We start from the raw sequence: 16,736 nt of genomic DNA, 5'->3' as shown, positions 1-16,736 counted from the left end.
GGAAATTGCAATAACCCAGATCGCAAAAAGGACACTACCTGCAACCACAATGTGAGTCTCTGACTGCTTTAGAGAGAAAACCGTGCAATGAAAATGCTGCCTTCAGTCTATGATGTGTTTAGCAAAATAAAATGCCTCTTCTGCAGTTTAGCAGGTAGAAAGGCAGTAGTCTAACTGCATTTCAGTACATCAAGTGATTTTTTAAAGTGAACTCTAATTGAAGTGCTAACTTCCTTTCATAACGCAGAAGACAAAAAGTAGATATACTTTCTACCCCAGACCATCTTTTTGCTTTCAATGTGTTGGGTCTTCCTGGACCAATTTTTCCACAGTCTTGCACCCACACCTTTTCTAATTTACTACAAATATATTTATATTTATTTCTAAATCAATTAAAAAATAAATATAACTATTTTGGGGAAAACCCCTAATATCAAGTAGCTTTCCTGTAGATTTTCCAAATAACCAATTAGAAAATTCACTCTTTGTCATTCTTTTGTCACATGCCTAAAAGGCAACCAGGACAACATTTTCAAAAATGTTCATGTGACTGAGGGATCTAAGGCTCTTTGATTTAGGGTCCTTTGAAAGTGTCTCTCCTATTTAGAATGAATGCACTTAAAGTTGATGAACTCTTTCAGTCCTCAGCGACTCCAGACTGCTATATGAATCCTGTGTCCACTGAGAAGCTTGAGACACTTGTATCAATACTTCAGAACATATTTAAGCACCTCACTTGGAAATTTTTAGCTTATTTAGTCAAAATGATTATGCTACAGCTGAAAAATAAAACTTGGTAAGACCCGTCCAAGGAACAACTAATCTCACGCACCAACTTGCTGATACCAAGCCAAGACTGTTGAAAAGCCTTATAGAAAAGAATTGCAAAATTTATAAGGATTAAGTAGGTCACACAGACCATCTGCCTGCAAATCAAGGACTATTCACTACTACCAGGTCATCATTGCTGTGAACTGTCTAGCTTTGCCTGCCTCAGAAAATTTTACTGTCACCCCTCCTAAAGAGGCCATTGCCCTTCTAAGCTAACATGATATTTTAAATTATAATGTGGTAGATAAGTATATTGTACTACTTTAGGCGAAAAAAAAAAGGATGCTATTTCCCTGTTATAGTGAGAATGAATATACTACACGTTATACTTTCTACAATGATTTAAATAAAATTTGCAGTTTTGAAATTAAATTTTTTGGCACTGGGAAGTACCTTCTTTTGGTATAAACCTGTTTGTTTTCTCCTCATCTGTAGCCTGACATTCATGTATAAACATGGTCAGCATAGCAATTATTACTCTTTTGTAAGGTACTACAATTTTTAGTTACCTGCGCCCCACTTGGACTGCTTTGTAAGAAAGCTAGAAAACATTGAAAGAAAAAGAGGGGTTTTTTTATTTAACTTTTTGGCAGCAGCCTGTTTAAACATTGTGACTCAGAGCACCAAGGGATCAATAAAAACACATTTATCTCTCCAGTTCCTTAAAATGAACTCTAATCCTACTTTCTGCATTTCCTGTTTGCAAGAGGGTGGGAAGAGATTCCTAGGCAGCAGTGGAAAAAAAAATACCAGTTTTTCAAAACTTATTCTTAGTTATAGATTGAGAAAAATCAAGCTTTCATGGCATTTTCAACAGTTGTACGAATACAATTCTTTTCAAGTTGCTAGACATGTAGTTCTAGAATTTGAATTAATTACTCATAAATTATTATATATAAAGAAAATGCTTTTGCAGAAGAGAAAAAAAATATGAAACCAACAAAAACATTGCTAAGAGAAAACAGAGTAGCTGCTGACTATTGTAATCTTCCTGAGTTTTTTGAGTGATAAAAATGAAGGTAGTTTCACTTTAACCTGGAGATTCCTTCAAAACCACTTATGTTGGACAGACAGCAGCAAGGATTAGAATTGCCAGGCATTCTGGTACTACAGTGAAGTAGGGCAGTAAAAGGCATTCCTGCCCATAGAAATCTGCTGTGAAACAGGAACTGTACGTTTTGATCTTTCCTGCAAAAATTCTGTTTCAAATAATTTGTGAAGATGTGATAACTCTACTATAAGGAAAAAATATTTTCCAAATGAAAGGGAAGAGCCAGAACCATGGCACGGAGGTATTGGGATATGCCCTCAGGATCTGATCACGACTGACAATAGAACACAATTTGGTGTGCGGGTTGAATCAATTTACACATAAGTTTAAATCTCATGAGCCAGCACCCTATGGGATAGCATGGAGGATATTCTTTTTGATATAAGACTAATTTCCAAGTGTGTAGAAGTAAGCGCGGCAATTAAAAGCAATGGATTTGCCTCTGGATGAATGCATGTACGCATCATGATTCTATTATTAATTTGTCCTTTCAGCAATGCTGCCCCAGATTGTCCCCCCAACTTCAAGAGATTAGCCTGAACTTGCCAACTGAAGACATAGTGGTCTTTGCCTTGCAAATGTCAGCTCCTTCCTACATCTTCTACATCCTCCACAAGTTGAATTTACTGATGATGTACCCGGGTACACGATTTCAGCAACTTAGCTTCTAACCTCCTACACTCAGCAATTCAACAGTCTCCACGATGTGAGTTTTTGTGGATTAACTGAGAGAGCCTGTAAAAGAAAGTCCAGAGCACTGAATTACCGAAATTCCTGAGTCTAAACAAAGCAGCAATAACTTTATCACTTTGGGGGAGAGGTGAACAAGTACATTGTAATGAACTATGTATTTGCCTCAGTGTTTCTGTCCATGGAATAGCCTTAAGAAGATTAGTCCATAAACTGATCTACTTCATTCTAGATTTTTAATATTATTATTTGATTTTTTTCATGTGCAGATGCTTAACTTTTAATTGGTAACAAGGAGTTCTTTAGATGTTCAATATTTGGCAGTCTAGTTCTTAAGATTAACTGAGATACTAATAAGTCATGTAGCATGTTTTCCTTCACCTGGCTGGATGAGACTACAGCCTTTTCCAAAACAAATATTCACATACGCAAATGGAAAAACAAATCAGATAATTAAAGTCCATTTACTTAACGTGTCAAATGCTCATGGAGGCTAAAGACAAAGTGACATTTGATGTAAATGACCATAAAATATTTATTTGAATATTTTTTCCTCCATTCATCCAACATCAATTACAATGGCAGAGAGGTAAAAAAAGCACTGCTGTTAAAATATGGTTGTGAATGTAAGAAATACTCGTTATACAAACACACCAAACTGAGATCTGTTAGGCTGGATGACCACTATATAAAATCAGCATGAAAACACTGGTCACTGCAAAATTTCCAAAGAAAAACACTAGACATGGTAAGAACAATGGCCATTTCATCAGGGATATAAAAAAAAAAAATTAAAAAAATGGATTACTTGTAAGTCATTCTATCCAAGGAATGATGAGACGTCAAATCTATAGGAAGGCAGAAGCAAGTCTGAGATCCAGACAATGCGGCTGAAGAAGCCGAGGACAGATCAGATCCCAAGTTTATGCTGCTGTAACTAGAAACAGAATCTGGCCCAGCACTTTGTGGAAGGATGCCAAGAAAATTCTTGGCATCTTGAGTTAAAGCCGTAGGTGGTTAACAGGAAGATTAAGGTCAAATAAGGAGACCCTCAGTTGGCCTTCATTCCATCAGATAAGACAGCCCACCAGGCAAATGGCAGTTGGATTTCAAGATTTAAAGGGCTACTCTTCACTAGAGTTCAAGACTCTGTCAAGCAGAATGTTACATTTCTAGAATAACACGAGTTTCTCCAAATACTGACATTTAATCATTCTTTATTAACGTGCCAAGCTATTGAATTAAAAGCAGCGTTCCCATCATAAATTGAGCTCTCTTTCATTCCCGCTGTGCCAGGCACATACAATACATATATCATACGGGTGAAACTCTAAAGAGGAATGTTTATTTAAGTTATACCTTCCCCATAGTTTGAGTTTGTTTGCAATCTGCAGTTGAGCAATGGGATTGAGGTGCTGAGAATACGTTGGTGGGCTGGTCAAGAGCCACCTCAGAGGAGATAAATCAGTAGCACAGATAAATGAGTTTTTGTGAATCTTTTCCCCAAGTCTTCTACAACATTTATTCTGGGTCCTTATTCTTTCATTACAAGGGCGGGGGAGAAGTGTCTAGTTCAAACAACTAACTGAAAATCTCACAAAAAAGCAAGAATCTGTATATTTCATATATATCTGCAAGTCAAATTAAAGCCTCGGTTTTCCCATGGTCCTGTCAACCTGTGTGAAAACTACAGACTTCATGGCTGAACAGTATGACACTGTTAAGTTTCATAGCTATTTCATGAGTTAATTCTGCCCAAAAACATATCTAGGGAAAAAATGACACGGTATTAAATTACTGTCCTACATAGTGTATTCTGGCTGCCAGTCATCAAGACTTCGGAGAAGGAAATATACTATTATTATTTTCCTTTCGCAGATGCCAGAGCCCAGATTACTGGCTTATATTCAGCTGCTTTTTTGTTACTCCCATTAAGCACCTTGCCCAAGAATGCTTTGGATTACTACCAGCCTTGGGATGATAAGAGCTTAGCCTCTGCTGCGTGATTTCCTTTCTTCGAGTCTTGAAATCACTGAAGACAGAGTCCTTACAGATATTCATCTCACGGGTGAGGATTCCTGTGGGCAAAGTAATACAGAGACAGTCACCTACATGCCATGTATATAAATGCAATATGCACTCTCTGCATAAGGACGCAGCTACCCCACTTGATGTTTGACACTCTCACATATGACCGTAACCTCATCCAGAAGAAGTCTGAGGTTAGAATACACCAAGTCCTGTCTGCAATACAAATCTAAAACATCCATCTTTTTGCTATGTCAGATTAAAAGGCAGTTACTGATGCAACTCATTGGCCTCAAGAAGGCGGCACTGAAATTATACTGCTCTCTGAGATGCTATAAAGCCAGCAAGGTCTTCGCCTGTTGCAATGAGTCATCTGTCTACTCATTCCACCCACTTCAACAATGCCTTTCCCAAGGATTTAAGAATCCCAACAATCAAACACGTCAAAAAGTCACACTCTCACTCCACCCATAATTTTAGGCAATTAAACAGGAGCCTGCTCATCTGTGCAATCCCTTCAGGATAATAATTTTTCTACTTGCTAACAAATCCTGCCTCCTAGATGAACCGGTGAGTAGAGGCACTGAAGTGGCTGTGCAGTTCTGAATTAAAAGCCAGCTTGCATCTTCCCAGCTTGGAGCATGGGTACAGATAGCACATGACAGTCAGCACTGACCAAGCAGCATTCTCGGAGAATAAAACATTCTTTGTATTGCCACATATACTTTTCCTGTAACATAATGAAGAGATCACTTCAAGAAGTTATAATACTGTCACATGTTAATACTCCCTCTTTACAGAAGACAAAGCACAGAGCCCAACTGCTGCACACTGCAATGCAGCCTGGATGTTTATTTGCCAAGCTAATAGCATTTTTATTATGGAATCTCTTTATCCTGGAAACTGTATTTTCTTATATCAGACTATGCAGATGATAGGCGTTGCCACTGTCCCTGACAGATGATTGTTTTGGGGAGGGGATTTGATGGATCTGCTGATTCTATGATTTTATTAATGCTCACTCTGGCTGTCATGCCAGAAGGACTCTTTATCTAATGTCACTTTAATTGAAAAGAAAGTTTATCTACAGACAGAACATTTTTGTTAAAAAGTTAAACACTTTGAAAGGGGAATTAAATATTCACTAGGTAAATAGAAGATCACTAGCACAAAAAGATCACATAGAAAGGGGAAATATGGGGGGAAAGAAAAAAATCAATACTGACACATACATATAATATATTAAAATATATATAAGGTAATTTACAAACAAATCTCTATGTTCAGGATAAATTTGAATAATACATAATATTTGGATAGAAAGGTGGCTTTATTTTCATCTGAAATGTAGAACTGCACACAAGCAGACCTTCCAGAGGCAAATATTTGATCAATTCTGTAAGCATCAATACGGTTTAAAACATTTCTAAATACAGAGGCAAAACATTAATTTATTCTAAGTAAAGAACATTTATAAGATTTGTCTTCTACAAATCCATCAAGAACCGTAATCAGTTAACAAATACCATCTTCAAAAGCCTAGTAGACAAAAACCCCAAAACTTAGGCTAAAAGAATTTTTGTTATCAGTCTGGTTCTTCAAAAAGGACACAGCGAGCAACACAGTTTCCACATGGTTTAGTCTTTGCTTCCCAATGGAAAGGAATCTCTTTTATGATAATTGAAAAATGTCCGTCTGTGATCATTAATTTTTGCTCTAATCTAGCTAGGCAGTCAAAGTCCTCCAGGAAAGACTGGATCCTGAGCCTGAATGAACTCTTAAACATTCTCTTTATAAAGACAAACATACACTCCATAAACTTTTCATTGTTCTAAACATCTGTTTAGACTCATGAACAGCTTTTCAGCCAAGTCCAGCAACAGGGAGGCTGACTTAGTACACGCATCAGTTCTTTACTTCTTGCAAGCCACAAAACATTATTTCTGTAGTCACTATGGTATACCATAAAGAATAATAACTAATTTTGCACAGAAAAACTCACAATCCAAGCAATAATAAAAATAATGGTTTGCATACTCTCACATTTTCCCACCCATATATATATATATGTCTGTGTGTATATATATATATATATATATACACACACACATTTTTTTATATATATATATATAAAAATTAGTCCAACCATGCAGGGTCTGAAAACAGGTGGATCCTCTCCTGTATTTCTTATGAATTAGTTCCTTAGCTAATGTATTATACACTTTGTTGGTTTTCTGTCTCAGTGGAAAAAAACCAAAACAAAACAAAACAGGCAAACCAGAACTACAACAAAAAGACCTAAGAAAAATATCATTCCAGAGTATCTTTTAGGTGAGAATGTAGGTACTTACATTGAAGACCACTCAGCTGTTTGAGGCCCTATGTCAGAAGACTGTTTTTGTCACTGACCCAACGGTGTTCATCTACTAGATTCTGGGCCCCTGGTCATCTACAGGCTACTTTTCAAGGCTCTGCAAATGGTGATCAAGGAGCACAAAAACGGCCATCACACAGTCTTTGATTCCCTCTTCAGGAAGCGTGCAGCTTGAAAACAACCACGTTGTATTACAGAGAGGGGCAGCTCCTCCTTTTTCTTTCTACTTTTTGTAAGACAGGTACATGAATAAGCCCTTTCTTCAAGTCTGACACAATGTCTGGATTGCTGATATATGTAATTCACAGCAGACCCCATGTTACTGGATCATCAATCATCTATTTCAAAGCAATTGGAACCTGGGCAATGCCCCAAAAATGTATGTGCCAAGAGTTTGATACATCCTGCTCAAACTTCCCCTTGGCATTTCTAGGAAACTAGTTTAAACAGCTCATCATAGTGTTTTCTGTGGATCCTGATTTGGAAGCTTCAATCTTTCTACAAAGTTCAAGAGCATTGTTCAGCTCTGGACTCGGAGCCACCAAGTTCTCTGCTCACTAGATTGTCCATGAGTTAGACCACGAGACCCCTGATGCTGAGACCTAAGGACCTGAGAAATCTAGTGATTGGTGACTTCCACAGCACAGTTGTCGCCCTCTTTAAAGAAGGCAAGGCAAAGCAGAACAGGTAATACATAGGTAAACATGACGAAGGAAAATGAAACATAAGGAAAACAAGCGGCACATGTTCAACATTAAACAAGATAATAGAAAGTGAAGACATTTTTTGTTTGGTTAATATGATTCATTGAATGATAGGGTTTACAAGGGCCTGAACAGATAACATGGCTTAACAATGTATTTTATAACCGTGGGATGGAAAACAATGGGACAGTGGGAAACGCATGTTTGATCTAACCTTCACAAAGATGTCGAGCAGGTCCGTTGGTTGCAATATTTCTCTTCTGAGCTTGGATGAATTCAGTATCTGTCAGGACTGGAAATTATCTTTTCTTCAAAATTCGTAATAAATGAGCCCAGGGAAATGCTGAGTCTGCCCGAGAGGCAAAGATATGAGAGCCATTGAGGACCAAATGTGAGGCTTGGCACCTTGCAGTCTCGTGCTCCCAAGGAATGAATCAAAGTGTAAATTTAACCCAGTTAAAGATGTTATCATTTCTGTGCTGGATATAGTATGGAGTAAAAAACAACCTCTGAGAGAACACGTACAATTTATTCAATGCTGTGCCCCACCCTTGGATTAACATTTTAGCTTGGCAATCTCTCAGCCAGAAATTTTGGTCCTGAGAAACGTAAAATTAAAGTTTAACTGCTGGAACAAAATACATTTTCTAGCCCCGAGACCACAAAGCAGACTAAAGGCCAAGATACAGAACACTGGGTGCCAAACTAGTGTGTAGCTAAGTGAAGTTCCTTCATGAATTTTTTTGTAAACTCTGCTTTGCATTTGGGAATGGCTGCTTCTGTCCCTCACACAAATGCCACCACCCAGGTGAAAGCACTGGCAGCTCAAGGGCTGATCTTCCTGGGATTTCCATATAGCTTCTGGGACTGGTGTAAAGTGTAGGATTTAATGGACTTTTCTGTGCACCTGAATATTATTTCCAATACTTTTAGCTGGTATGTGAACTCTCCTCACTCATGCTGTAGGGCAAATTTTATCAGTCTTAAGCTCAATCATTCCAGGCCATTTGTAAGGAGTAGCCTTCTTTAGCATTCTTTCACATTAAAAAAGAATTTTTAAAAAGCAAATAAGTGCATGACGGTTCTTCAGGGGTTTTTTTTAGGTTTTTTTCTTGTAATACAGGACCGTAGAGAACAAATAATAAAAACTGATTAGCTCAGGGGCTTTACTACATAATCAAAGGCCAGCTATTCTGAGTAGAGGAGGCAGTACTCTGACAAGAGTAAGACAAGTTTTATTTTCCTTGTGTATTTGAGGTGTTATACTTAACAACAAACAGAAATTGCCTCGCTGAATTTTTCTGTCACTGTTCCACTTCTGTTCAAATACAGGACTATCAATATTCACCTCTTCAAAAAAGTTAATACTCCTGGAATCTTTAAATTCCACAGGGAAATAAGTCATATGTCTGTGTGCTGACTGCAATAGGTAGGCATTTTTTTCTATTTTACAACCTTCTTTTCCAAGATCTCCAGGAGAATGATTTAAAGACCTCAGCTTCATGTGCTCCGATACCACAATAACAGAAAATGTTTCACCTTTTTATCTTACCAATTGTCTCAGAGAGCGGAGTTCACAATAGCATAACTGAAATACTTATTTCATGCTCAAAACAGAGTTCGGTGAACCATTTGTCACAAAATAGTTATTTTCCCTGAAAACAGTTGTTCGCTATAAATAGTTATTCTCCCTAAAAAATACTCAAAAATTCCATACTTGTATTCAAAAATTATTTTCAAAATAATTTTTCTCTTGCTTTTGAAAATATTTTCTATCTGAAATGTGACCTTTTTCTATAAAAAAAAGGAGGTCACATTGTACTGTATGAATCACATACCTGAAGGAATAAGCTTGGGCCCTTTTCAACATGAGCTCTCAAGCATTATAAATACAACTTTTGCTTTCTAAGCTTGCGATAGTTGCTTGACCTTTGCTAGATCTGTAAAAATTCTCGCCAGCAGATTTGTTTTTAGCAAATGCTCTAAAGGAAATAGAGAGTGGCACAAACACTGCCAAAGAGAATATGTTTCAAAACACAAAGAGATATTCATATAATGTGTTCTGCAAGCATTTCACTTTAATCACCGGATACAGAATCTTTTCCCCTGCCTTGCTTATCTGGCTGTAAATCATTCGTGCAGTATGATACGTGCTCTTGCTTGGTACCATGCCATTGCATACAGCAACCACTGCCAGGACACTGTTACACTTCAGAAAGAGTACTTTTTGTTCCCATGCGCATCCTACAGTTTGAGCAGCGCATGCTCTACTACCGAGAGGTCACCTCTCTCTACACCTGCGGGTTGCAGCTGCAGATGGCAGAAGGATTTCAGCAGTTAGTTCCCAGGGCAGACCTGACAAGGGCTGGAGAAAAGCATTTTTAGTGGTAAGCCTTCAACTGTGGCTGCCTTTCTTACTGTAAAAGAGCTTTCAATTAAAGAGTTGTCCTCTTCAGAGCACAGCACAGGACTCATCATTGCCTGGGCTGCCTAGGCTCACCAAATATGTCCTGGAGGACAGACCAGAAGGGTGTTCTGTGCATGAGTAGGTGCTGTGCACAAGTGCAGTGCCCACCCATCAAATTCCCCTTAGCCAGACCCAGATACCACCTCCCATTTTTAACTTTTTTTTCTTTTCTTTGTTTTCTTTTTTCACAGAATCACAGAATGTGTTGGGTTGGAAGGGACCCCCAAAGGTCATCTAGTCCAACCCCCCTGCAGTAAGCAGGGACATCCTCAACCAGACCAGGCCGCTCAGAGCCCCATCAAGCCCGGCCCTGAATGTCTCCAGGGATGGGGCCTCCACCACCTCTCTGGGCAACCTGTTCCAGTGCCTCACCACCCTCATTGTAAAGAACTTCTTCCTAATGTCTAATCTAAACCTACCCTGCTCTAGTTTAACACCACTGCCCCTCGTCCTGTCGCTGCATGCCCTTGCAAACATTCAAAAGTGGGTTTGTATTAAAGCTTCTTCAGTGAAGCTAGGAGCTCAGAAGTGCATCCGCTTCCCCAGCAGGTTAGCAGTTCTCTTCCCTGCTGTCTGTGGTCCGCAGCTTCTCAACAGAAAGGAGGGTTTAGAGCCAGGGGTGGAGGGACCACCCTGCCGGCTGCTGGTGGGGAACCAGTGCCTCGTGGAGAGGCAGGGGAAGGCGGCAGAAGGAGGACGCTTGAGCTTTGATAGTAGAATGAGTAGAGAAGAAATGAAATTCCCAAAACTGTGAAAATATGGGTTTTATATTTTTATTTTGGGGAAAAGGAGAAAAGAACCCAGAAACAGGCCTTTTACTGTCTCCAATATGAAACCTAGTGTTATTTTTCTGTATAACAGCACCTGAAAAATCTTAATTCATCATATTTTCTTATTTTCTCAAACTTTCAGAACTTCAGTGAGGGATTTCTAAACCCACAGGAATATCTGCTTTTTATTCGTGCTATATATGACAGACATGCTATGCAGCTGATATTAATGTAGAAATAATGGTAACATTCTGCAATTAAATTAATGTTATCATTACAAAGGTGAAAGATCACCTGGCACACTACAGTTAACTCAGGAGATACAGCCACGATAGGGTTATTACCAAATGGCCTTACATTTGTCAGTTGTAAAGTTCCCTCCAAGTCTCACATTAGCCATTTGCTTGAAAAAGAGCCAAGTGAAGATGTGTTTCATCCCTCTGCCTTCCAGAAAGCTACCAGCTGTTTCCTACAAATGGTTCTGTAGTGTCCCAGACTGAAGGTCCATATATTCAGCATCCTTTCTCTAAGAGCCGCTGGCAGCAGATGTTTACAGAACAGAATAAGAGCAAGGCACACATAAAAGGGTTCTTCCTATGTTGTAATCCCCTGTTTCTAGCTATCAGTGGGAGTGTCTGACACAAAGCTTGCGTCTGAAGGGCTGCACAGAATAGCCACAAACGGACTTAATCTTCATTAATCTATCCAGATCCTTTCCAGCTCCGTCTATGCTTTTGGCCTCCAAAACGTCCCACAAGGATTCCTACAATTTAATATGCATCATAAAGATTTCCTTTTGTTTGCTTCAAACCTGCTGCAGGATAGTTTCACTGAGGACGGCTGGTTCTTCCACAGTGAAAAATGATGACCGATCACTCCCTGCTCACATTTTTCACATCATTCATGATTTAACAGGCCTTCAACATACCCCTCCCCAGCTTTGCTTGCTGCAGTTTATGAAAGTCTAATTTCATTTGCTTTTATATGCTTATTTATATCCTTCTATACAACAAGTTTGTTCTTATATGCTAGTTGATTCCTACACTTTGTTTTTTATCAAGGGATGTTGCAGAAGAATTCAATCCGAACCAGGTGAAAAGAACAATTCCAGTGTCAGAATGACTCTTGCAAAATCTCTGATACTTTCCATTCCAAAACTACATCAAAATTTATTCCAGCACCTCACATCAACTCTCTAGGAACTGAAAACCACACCCTTTACAACAAGGGTTTTGGAGAGAAAGAACAGCTGTTGCATGGGATATCCGAGGTCTGCATTATGCTAGCAGATGGTGAGAAGACTTTCCATGCCCAGGCTCTCTTCCTTCGCTCCTGAGAAGTCCTAACTGTCCTGTAGCTAATTCTGTCTTCTGATTCAGCAGTAGCATTATGAGCCTGAGAGGAACAGGAGCGCCCTGTCGGGACCTAGAATTATTAATAATAATGATGATTCGTATGGCTTGTGGTATAAAAGATAAGCACAGGAAAACCAGAATAACCAGAAATACAGGCAGGGAATACGTTACAGATTTTCTTCTTAAAGTGCATTTTCCACTGTGTGTCTGAATGGATGAAGGCTTATACACCTGACTTGGCAATCGTTTCAGCATTTTACATGGCAGAACAAAGCAACACAAGTTTTCCTCCTAATGATTCAGCTAAATCACCACCTCTTAATCCCTGCCTGATGCTCCCAGGCATGTTAAGGGCAAGGATACACCAACCCTGTTGGCCTTTTCAGGATTCCAACATCTCATACTTTATTCCCTGTGGTCAAACTTGCCAATCTTCACATATTTTGCTGTCCTCAAGCTTTTTTAAAAGTAATCCTCACCACACCACCCTCCACGCCACTTAGGTTTCTTGCTACTCAGTGATGCAGTTCCTTATCTCCAGGACAGAAAAAGCTGAAGTTAGCACATCAGGCCCATTGCTTCCTGCTTGAGTAATGTGGAATTGGTAGGCCAGTCTGGGGTCATTAGGAACTGGACTACACTGCAAAGTCACACCTAGAGTGTTAGTCCCTACTTCTTCTTCATCTGTTTTGGGAGTGCTGTTTTCTACATTTCCCGCTCACGCTAAATCTGTATTTCAGTTAGTGTGCTAGAACTGTATTAAACAAAATTGAATGTCTTATATTATTTACCATTAGTACTTTCACTTTCAAGATTAAATCAAATTGAGTGTACGGTTTTCTTACTGCTTATATAAAATAGTTAAAGTATTACACTGATGGAAGTATCTGAAGTTCTATATTTTATTTAAAAGAGGCAGAAAAATCTTGATTACATTAAATAACCTAATCGGTGTTGCCCATACAGAGCCTCGCTGGGGCGTAGAATAACATCAATGAATTGTCATGGAGAAGTTAAAACCGTCTCAGGGTCAAATATGTCTAAAATCATGGTCTGTATCATATCCACTTTTCTAAAAATGTATTCCACCTGTTCCATTCCTTTCATTTTTATATCTGCTGCCCTCTAATTCCTGTCAGGGGAGAGAAGTGGGGGGAACATCAGCCTCTACAGTTAAACCTTAGTCACTAAAAGAATACACAACCGTATACAGAAAAGAACAATAAAGACATTCCCCACCACTACTAGACTGCCATCCAAGAGAGACATACAGCCAAGTTCATGTCCTAGAGCACAGTTCACCTGGCCTTTTTTTCCCCTGTGTCACTCCCCGGTGAAAGCACTGTGATATAAGTTGCTGTTTAGGTCAACTACAGAATACCAAGACTTCAAGAAAGATTTCTGTAGCAAGAGAGCAGTGACCTGTTGTGTCATGAAGGTGCTGGTTTTTTCATTACCACAAGAGAGAGACAAGTGCCAGACAGAGGTTTCTGATCCAAAGGACAGCAAGTACTGCGAAAAAGGTGAAATGGCTACTGTAAGAAATGACATTTCAGAGGGTCAGTGAAATCTGCACAAAGCCACGAAAATAGTAAGAAGCAGCAAAATCTTGCTAGAATAAACATAGGGTATGCAGGGGGAGGACCAAATCCAGGCAGTTTGGTCCAGACCAAACTGACAGCTCCAGTGTCCCTGCTTTGGACCACTGGAAGAAGAGTGGTGTCAGAGGTGGAGGCTCCAGGAAGCATGTGGGACGTGACCACAGCAGCAAGCATTTTAAAGAAAGGGAGAAGTTGTTGCTTTGGTTTGGGTCTGGGTTTATTTTCTCAAAGTGAAAGAAAGGGGAAAAAAAGTTTTATCAGAAGATGTAGGGTAAAAAAAAGAGATTGGTTTGGTTTATGGTGACTCAGTGTCTGTGTTTCTGAATAACCTGGTGTCTGCTCCTGATGGAGAAAACAAAATAAAATAGGTTACATAATTTCCCCTTTTAATGTGGATAGTTAATTCACATGGGCAGCCTGTTGATAATCTAACAGGACATGTGGTTGCTGTCAGCAAAAGATGCTATGTAAAGCTATGGAAGCACCACAAGAGGAGACTCCATGGAAACAGTGAGAGAAACAGGAAAGGATGTCCAAAAGAACATTAAAAAAAGTGAGTTTTGGGAGAGCATCATAAGATTTTGTATCAAAATTGTAGAATCACCAGTCTTGCAAAGACTTCCTAAGGTCAGGGAAACTTCACATCAATCTTAACATGACACTGGACTAGGAGTTACTTAGGTTCCTAAGACAGTATCTTCTGTCACAGATCTTCTAAGAAACACTCGTGTAAATAAGACAGTCTTTTTATTAGCTCACTTAGTTTTTCATCCTGCTTACAAAACAGAATAATAAAAAACCACTAGGGAGACCCAGGATGTTTTTCCCTCTTTATCCTTACATATTTACCACAAATAATGAAGTGATGGATCGTGACTACCCCATCTCAGTATCAATAAACCGGGGAACTGGCAATGTTAGCATTCAAGTAGCAGGATGCACTATATTTATATGCAAACATATGTGAGGAAGGACATTATCTCAGAGGGAAAAGTTTACAAATATAGTCTGCTTACCACAGCTGAAAGAGTTTGGACCAAGATGAGAGTGAAAATAGTGAAAAAACAACAGTCATAAGGAACTGTTATGCATCTCCAGGGCAGGATTAGAAGGCAGAACAGGAAGCATTTATGCATGAAAAAGGGAGACTTGTAAAAAAGCCCAGACATTGATCATGGGGATTTCAATTATGCTGACATTTACTGGAACACAAGTGACAAGTAAAAGCGTGTTCTCAAAACAGTCAAAGCTCCTGCCATATGGAGCATTCTGCAAAGTCAAACCAAATGGCAGTTTCTCAGCAAAGCTGAGCTCTAGGCTCTGTCTGCAAGGTGGGATGCAAAGGTGTCCAAGCCGGTTCCAGATGAATGAATTCAGTGACTGGAAGCACTACAGGCTGCAGCCACACAGCAGCCCATCTGAGTTCATTATCCAGTGTCTTTAGCAGCACTTAACATTTTCAGTAGTTTTCAGAGGTTTGCTTGCAATAGGTGCCCAAAGTTGGGCATACTCAAAATCCCTCGGGTTATTGAGAGAGGCTGATTAGTTGAAAAAGTGTCACTGAAATTACATCATTCACTTACCCTTGCCAAATTCATCAGTCACTGAATATCCTGTACTTAGAGAAGACATAAGATGACTTCTAAGAAAAAAAAAAATTAACATTCCTAGAGGGTAGCACTGGACGGGTTGTTCAAAAAAGAGTTGTCATTGGCTTTTCTCTTGTAAGAACTTTCTATGTAGCTTGGTCCTGACAACTTCAAGAGGTAATTCTACAACTCTTTCACCAGTGATCTCTACTGCTTTATTCAGGGAGTGATTCTCCCTTTAAGATCAGAGTATAGGTTGACAAACAAAGTGGGATCAAAGCAGACATACAGCTACGCTTACCTAACTCTATACATTTTATTGCAATGAGCTTCCTCACCCTTCTAAGCACTCTACTAAGGAGGGTCAGGCCAAAAACTTGGAACAGGGGCAATAAAAGAGAACACTGATTCTTTTCATTTTTCAGGTTTGTATCTACATAATTCCATTTGTCCTTCTGTGTATTTTCCTTCACTATGGCAAATATTTTCATAGGACTAATTTGTACCAACAATTATATTTAAATAATTAAAAATATTTATCAAGTGGAAAGTAAGCCCCACCTTAAAAAAACTTGATGGTAGCACCAAGGAAAAAAACAAAAAAAACCCAAAAAACAAACAAACAAAAAAGAAACCCAAAACCAAAAAAAACCCCAGAAGTGCTTTGGTTTTATGTAAGTCCCAAGGCCAGAATCAGTGTTAAGGGAAGAGGCTGACAAGTGCTGCAAAGCAAGAAGAGCAGCTGGGGCAGTGCGTTTCTCTCATGCAATCCAATTCCTAGGCAGAGGGAAGAAGGATGAGAGCGTAGGCGAGAGCGTCCCTGCTCCCAAACAACTCTGAAAAAGAGGTGGCCGGAAAAGACAAGAGGTTAATTTTATCACTCAGAAAAATTAACCAAAGTTTACAGTTTTTCTAGCAATGCAAAGAGGGTCACTGAGAGGTTCAAGTAGGAAACTCTAAGTATAGATGGTACTGAGATCCTGTGCTAATGGCTATAATATAAATAATGTAACTTAGGCTGTGTATTTCATCTCATCAGAGAAACACCACTTGATCTTTTCTAAATTTGAGAGACTACTCTTTGCCACTCTCTCTTTTTAGAGACTACTCTTTATCTCTGGCTAATTTATTTCAGGAGGAGGGAATTGACAAATACATATATATATATACACACACATATATGTACATGCACACCAAAACTCATACTAACCAGAACATAACTCAGATCTGAAGTGGATAAATACAGGTCAACATGCTAAGAAAAGGCTATTGCTAC

The 16,736-nt window shown here is 39.1% G+C and overlaps 1 long non-coding RNA gene across 1 annotated transcript in view; it reads right to left on the bottom strand.

The window, feature by feature from the left end:
* Positions 1 to 4,537: 4,537 nt before the first annotated feature.
* LOC128907375 (uncharacterized) overlaps positions 4,538 to 16,736 on the bottom strand; it is a 54,551-nt gene continuing 42,352 nt past the window's right edge. The window contains exon 4 of the long non-coding RNA XR_008465569.1: positions 4,538 to 4,650. This is a non-coding gene — a long non-coding RNA (uncharacterized LOC128907375). The remainder of the gene's footprint in view (positions 4,651 to 16,736) is intronic.

Source organism: Rissa tridactyla, chromosome 3, assembly GCF_028500815.1.
Source record: "Rissa tridactyla isolate bRisTri1 chromosome 3, bRisTri1.patW.cur.20221130, whole genome shotgun sequence".
NCBI lineage: Eukaryota > Metazoa > Chordata > Aves > Charadriiformes > Laridae > Rissa > Rissa tridactyla.
This window is presented reverse-complemented; position numbering and strand designations above follow the sequence as displayed.